Source organism: Crocodylus porosus, unplaced genomic scaffold, assembly GCF_001723895.1.
Source record: "Crocodylus porosus isolate Cpor-Errol unplaced genomic scaffold, CroPor_comp1, whole genome shotgun sequence".
NCBI classification, from domain to species: domain Eukaryota; kingdom Metazoa; phylum Chordata; order Crocodylia; family Crocodylidae; genus Crocodylus; species Crocodylus porosus.
The window spans coordinates 6060769-6067285 of NW_017728927.1; the positions used below are offsets into that span (position 1 = coordinate 6060769).

At 52.1% G+C, this 6517-nt stretch overlaps 1 long non-coding RNA gene across 1 annotated transcript; it reads left to right on the forward strand.

Moving 5' to 3' along the window:
* The first annotated feature begins 789 nt into the window (after positions 1-789).
* LOC109314602 lies at positions 790-2574 on the forward strand. Its single transcript, XR_002102322.1, has 2 exons — positions 790-1247; positions 1614-2574. It is a non-coding gene; the product is annotated as an uncharacterized LOC109314602 (long non-coding RNA).
* Positions 2575-6517: the final 3943 nt, after the last annotated feature.

The window sequence follows — 6517 nt, forward strand, 5'->3', positions numbered from 1 at the left end:
AATAAGAACTAGCAAAAACATTTGCAATGGGTAGCAGTAAGTCAGATTTATATAGACCTATGAACACCTAAAGATCCCATTTCATAATACTTCTCCTTTAAAGTGCCAGCCAGCTGCTCAAAACATGGATGGAAATTTCCAAGAGCGTTTTCTATAGGGATTTGCCATTTCCCTTAGATGATGTGGAGAGAACTGGGCCAGTTCCCTTAAGGAAGTTTAAGTCCATTTGGTTTTTGTGGAGATTCACAGTTTACAGCTAAATGGGGGGGGAGTCAGAGAACCGAAGTCCCACCGAGACCTCAGCCCTCAACTGACGAGCGCCTGAACTTGCCGGCCTGCCCCACGCGTCTGCGACGGGTGCGCCGTCCAGGAGCTGCGCAGTGCCCAGAGCCCAGCCAGGACTTCCCGAGAAGACACACTTCAAAGCAGAGCCGGTCACCGACACCGGGCGTAAATACAAAGTACAGCCACAGTTACAAGTTTCTGGCACAGCACTGAGAGATGCTGTGGACATTGCTGGCAGCTCCCGTGGTCCCAAGGGAGAAGCGGCCGGCCGGTCCCCATCGGGAACGCAACGGGTGGTTTTAACGAGGCCCTTGAAAGGTCCCGGAGGGCAGCGGGCGCGGGCGCCGACAGAACGGACCCTTTGCACGGGAGCCGGACATCCCACCTGAGGCAGCCGTGGGCAGAGCCCCGAGCCGAGACCCGTCGGGATGGATTCGTGGCAGGCGAGAGCGATGCGCTTTGGCTCTCGCCATTTCCCATGGCAACAGGACTCCGGCTCCGCATTGCCCGAATGCTTCGCAGCCACGGACCCGATGCAGAGGGAAGCGAGCCGCAGGCTCCGAAGCAGGATGCCCCGCTGGGCCCGATCCCGTGTGCTGCCGGCTCCTCCTATTCAGCTGTGCCCCAAACCCCCTGGGGTTGAAACGGCTTTCGTGCCACAGCTGGCGGGTTGTCTCCGCAGAAATCCCTTGTATACAACGCTCTTGATGCCTGGCAGCTACTGGGCTGCAGCTACATGCAGGGAGCAAAGGGCCTGGAGGTTTGCACTGTGAACGCCAGGCTTCGATAGGACGCGCATGGGGCTGAGTCAGGCCTCGTTCAGGTTCGGTTTCAATAGGCTGGATGGGGTCCGCCCCGCAGGTGAAGGAAGCCATTTCAGACGCCAGCGAAAGAAGGCACAAAGAAAGAGCAGGAGCCTATTCCCACTGCCTAAAAAGCGAGGTGCCCCCGCACTACTCCAGGTAATGATTTTCCACACTGGGTCTTATGCTCCGGCTCTCCGAGGGCACTTACTTCCTAACCAACAGTCAGGGAAGGGAAAGCGCTTTCTAGAGCTGCCTGTTTTATGATCACACGCAATCGTGAACGCTGGACTTTATCACATCTGCCTTCCTAATAGCATGCTTAGAGCAGCAGAGATAGCACAAGCTCCCTTGATCCTTATGGTAACCCTATAGCAAAACATGACCTACTTTCCAGCTCATTTTCTGGAAACAGGCTAAAAACTCAAGAGCAAGTCTAAGAAGACAGGACTCCTTTTCTCGGTCCGAACCGGCTGTTGCAGCCGTTGGCTGAACCCACTTTCCTTTTTGCTGTTCTTTTATTAGGCTTAAGATGGAAGATGGAGATGGGAGTCCAGTTTGCACAGCCTGCGCTGGACCACGTACAGCTAGCAGGACGACGAACTAGGAGGGCAGCATCTCCACACCCTGCCCTTCCGGCTACCGTGCTATTAACTCCTTACGTTGCACATCTCAGTGCTTTATTCAGGAGAGTGAATTGCAGAATCAGAGCAGCTGACCAGCAGAAACTTTCCTAACACCTGCCTGCCTTCACCTCGTAGTGAAGGTGCTTCTGATTAACAACGTTTCCAAGGGCGGAGAGACCCAGAGCATCACAAAGACACCTGGGGAGACAGGTGGGGCTGAAGAGGGAGCACAGGGGAGAGCATTGGACACCTGCCTCTAGCAAACTGAATGCAAACCCAGCTTGCACCAGCTGTGGGGGGTGATTGCACTGGTCACAGACCCCAAAGGGGCACCCTTTCTTGCTCCATCCACCGTGGCAGTCAAGGTGTCAGCTTGACAGTGTGATCTGGCTGTGGGTCATTTGGGTTTCACCCACATTACAATGCTATGAGGTTTGAGACTCACCCACTGTCACCAGGGTCGTGACGTGATTCCATCGTGGTGCATGCCTTTATCCACTGCTCCTTCATTGTCCGCGACACCATAAGAAACAAGTGTGGCCCGACGTGCAATGACCGGCACTGGAACGTGGAGCACACCGGGGTTATTGTTTTTATAGTTGCATGGCAAGAAACAGGCTTATGAAACATGCTGTGCTCATAACTGATCTGTGTAACCATGTGTATTTGCCCCTCTTCCCCCAGCTTCCTGCCCCACAACACTTTCAAACTGTTTGTTCCACCTACTTGTCACTTCCTGTCTTAATTCAGACCGTGGCTGTTCAGGGCAGATCCCATCGTTCACTGCAAGGCCACAGGGCTCCCATCTCGAGCAAGGCTTCGAGACACCACTGCTGTAGAAACGGCAATGCTAAAAAGTGCAGACAGAGCAGAGCGTGGGGGGATTCGATAAAAAGAGAAAGAAAAAAAATGCCCCACAGCTGAGACTGAGCCATTGTTCAAATAATGGAGAAAAAAAATGGCACAAGCCTATAAATATACTAAGGCAAAAACAAACCGCCAAATACAGCCAGCAGCAGTCAGAGGTCAGCAGAGCACCTGCTCCATGGAGAGAAGCCATCAGGCTATCGACACAGTGATTTCATCAGCTCAGCACAGCTGCAGGGGAGGTCTTCGAAAACCCGACCCTCCGCTCGGGGTCAGACCAGGTACCGCATTTGGCATCAGGAAGGCATTTTACCCCATACTAATCAGCACAGACTGTGGCAGGGCTTATTTTCCCTGGGGTGAACCTGCCCCACAGGACACAACACAAGTCATAAATCGTCGAACACCCAGTACAAACAAGAAAGGGTTAACCAGACCCTGTGGTCTTTTCCCAGACCCAGAGAGAGTACCCTGTTTTGATGCTGCCATCCCTAGCCTCCCAAGCCTGCCCTCTCCCCACCCCCTGGGAGCTTTTAACTTCCTCTGGGCCAGCTAGTCATCCTCAGCAGCTGGCCCAGCCCTCCTAGGCAGGCATGCAGTCTCTTTCTCACCCCCTGCAGCTGAGCTGTAGCCCCCGCAAGACATCCACCCTGCTACAGAGGGTTGCTCCCAAACTTTAAGAGCAGATTAGATAAGCACTTGCTCAGGAAGGTTTAGACGGGGCTGAGCCTGCCTTGAGCAGGGGGTTGGACTAGATGGCACCTCCAAGGTCCCTTCCAGCCTGATTTTGCTATGACACCAGACACGCTGGCCGACAAGACTTGCCGCTGGAGGCCCACGCACCACAGTGATAAATGGTATGAAGGAGGAAGCGAAACGCTCCCCATTTGCTATTTCAGGAGGGCACAGCCACATTGCAGCCCTGGAAATAAGCTCAGCCAAGTGTTGCTGACCTCCCATTACACTTCCAGCACCCCTTCTCTTGAACCGAGTAACCTGCCTTGACAGAAAACAGAAGCCAGTTTCTTATGCAAAAATCACCCACAACAGTTGGGAGGGTCCCTGTGCTGCTTCAGGAGCTCGTAACAAGGCAAGAAGAAATGAACAATCAAATGATCAACCGAGTCAAGTGACACGAGATTTAACCCTGATGAAACCCCAAGTTGGCAGGCTCTCCTGGCCCAGTTAAAGATTTATTAGTATTTCACACCTTGGGGACACAGGTGCAGGAGGAAGAAAGACAGGGAGGGGAAACTATGTAAAAATAACAGCAGTTAAAGCAGCAGAAGCCACGTAGTGAGGTCTCTAACCTCTCGCTTCTGAAGACAAGCATTCACATAGTGATCACTGAGGAAGGAAGTTTGCATCCTTCACCAAAATTGCTCATAAATGGACTGTCAACATCATAAAACCACCGCCGCTCCACTGGTACACTCGTGCCTGCTCCGTGCCAAGAGGAGACTGGCTTGGATTGGACTAGCAAGGGTGGGTGAGGTCTGGACTGAAGGTGAGCCCATGACTTGAAAAAAATCCCAAGAGATGCCACAGGATAAAGCTGAGCCCCAGTGGGAAGCTGAAATATTGCACATGGCTTTTACCTCATACAAAATGAGGGTAGAAGGGAGCTCAGGAGGTCACATCTAGTCCAACCCCCTGCTCCAAGCAGGACCAGCCCCAGCCCCAGCTACATCACTCTTACTTTACCTGTAGTAGGTCCAGGTGTGATGTCTGTGTTGTGTCAGGGTTGACAGTAGTTTTACTAACATGCCAGACAATGGATTTGTAGTGGATGGTTTGGGTAGGGAAGATCCTGCCTCAGCAAGGGGGTTGACTACATGTGACTGCTGGAGGTGCCCCACTTCTCGACAAAAAATATGGAGAAATCTTACATAGCTCCATGCTGGAACTGGAGTAGTGTGTGCAGGACTGGACTCCACATTTTAGGATGGAGATTGTACAATTGTGGGGGCTCGTAGAAGAACAGCAATAGTAAGGAACAGCCTAAAAAGATGTGGAACAACTTTCTTAGAAAGCCAGATCATAGACAACAAGGGCTGGAAGGGAGCTCAGGAGGTCGCATCTAGTCCAACCCCCTGCTCAAAATCAGGACCAGCCCCACATATATCATCCCACCAAGGCTTTGTCTAGTTGGGCCTTAAAACCTCCAAGGATGGAGACTGCACCACCGCTCTGCGGAGCCTGCCCCAGGGCTTTACCACCCACCTAGTGAGATGGTTCTTCCTAATATCCAGCTTAAATCTCCCCTGCTGCAGCTTGAAGTATTAAGTATCAAATTTAAGGAGTACTCACTCAAATAGATTTTGCCTTCCCACACATACTCCTAAGTTAACACCACTGCTCCAGGTCCTAGAGACAAGTGGCAGGGGAGGGGCAGCAAGCAAAAGTTTTACTGCCTGTCTAAAAACAGAACTTAAATTCAGAGGTAAATTTATCGATCCTTGGCTCCATCTCATCCTACTCCCATGACAGAAACCCTACTGCCAATGTCAACATCTTGCAAAGGCTACATTTCAGTAGGCACTTCCTGCTGTCAAGCCTCAGCACCTGAGCATGAACAGAAATGAATAGGAGACCGATATGGCCAGAGAACAATGCAGCTTTCCATTCCGGAGCCTGTCCGGCAATTAATCTTCACGCTCTGTGTAATTACTGCTTGCATCATTTCCCATTTGAAATATCGACAGGCTGCTTTTGTCAACATCCATTTGTCCTCCTGAGCCCGTCAGAGTCTGAACGCTCGATCTTCTGGCACCTTCTGCCACTTTCACTGCCTATGTGAAACAAGACTGCATTGATCCCCGATTTTCAGAAATCCACAGCTGTGTCAGCTGCACTGACCCTCCAGGCAGCGGAGCTGGTAACGCACCAGCCAGGGAGTGGTTTTCCCCTCTTCCCCATCCCACAGGCCTGCTTTGAAAGCTGTACCCCACCCCTACTCAAGCACAGCATCCAGCTGGTGGATGACTACTAAGAAACGTTTGAACTTGCTAGGTGCTTTCACACTAGCTGGGGACGGTCCGTGTGCCCTACTAGCTTTGCTCTATTCAGCCTAGACAGGTTCATGATTCTTGCTCTAACACAACCAAAGAATAGGGGCTGGAGCTCAGAAGTGAGAGGGAAGATGGGAAAAATTGAGGTTTACAATGGTTAAAGGTATCCTGCACTCAGACACCTCCCCTGCCCCTCAAGACAGATTCCCTCCTGCTCTTCACGGAGAAGTAATGCCCCCTTGCCAATGGGGAGCCAGCAGGCAGACAGGAGAGCAGGGCAGAGGGCCACTGTAGCTGGCACCTCCTCCAAGACATGCAAGTCACTTACCCCATTGCAAAGCTGGTAGAGTTAAGGGGGTCTAAGCAGGTCAAATTCTCACACCTCCTTGCCAAATTTGAGCCTGAAGTTAAGAGGATGGCAGCGGGGGCAGAAGAATGGCGTTTAAGCAATAAGAGCCTGGAGACAGTCCACGCACAATGGCTGAAGTGACAGCCCCTCCCCACCTCTCTTCCATGGGGGGGAAAGACAGCATCCCAGCTGCACCCCCAAGCTGGGCAGTAGGTGAGGTAGGAAGAGAGATGCCAGAAAGGGGAGGACAGAGCACACTATGATCTTTGCTTGTGGCCTCAGCCCCGGGAACAGCTGCAAGAGGAAGGAGCTGGGAGGGTGGAAAGGTGCAGGTGGATTGTGCCAAGGTTAGCACAAAGGGTCAGCGCTATCACAGGCACAGCATGCACGTGCCTGGTGGAGGAAGACAGCACACTTAAGCCAAAAGCATGTGTAAAGGGTACAGGTGCCGGCATACCGGGCAGATCAGTATCTAGGTAGCAAAGGTTGCAAGCTTTCCTGTATGCAGGAGACCTCAGCCTCTTGGCTCAGGGGAGGGGGAATCTAAAATGAGCCTTCTTAAGGGCATATTCACTG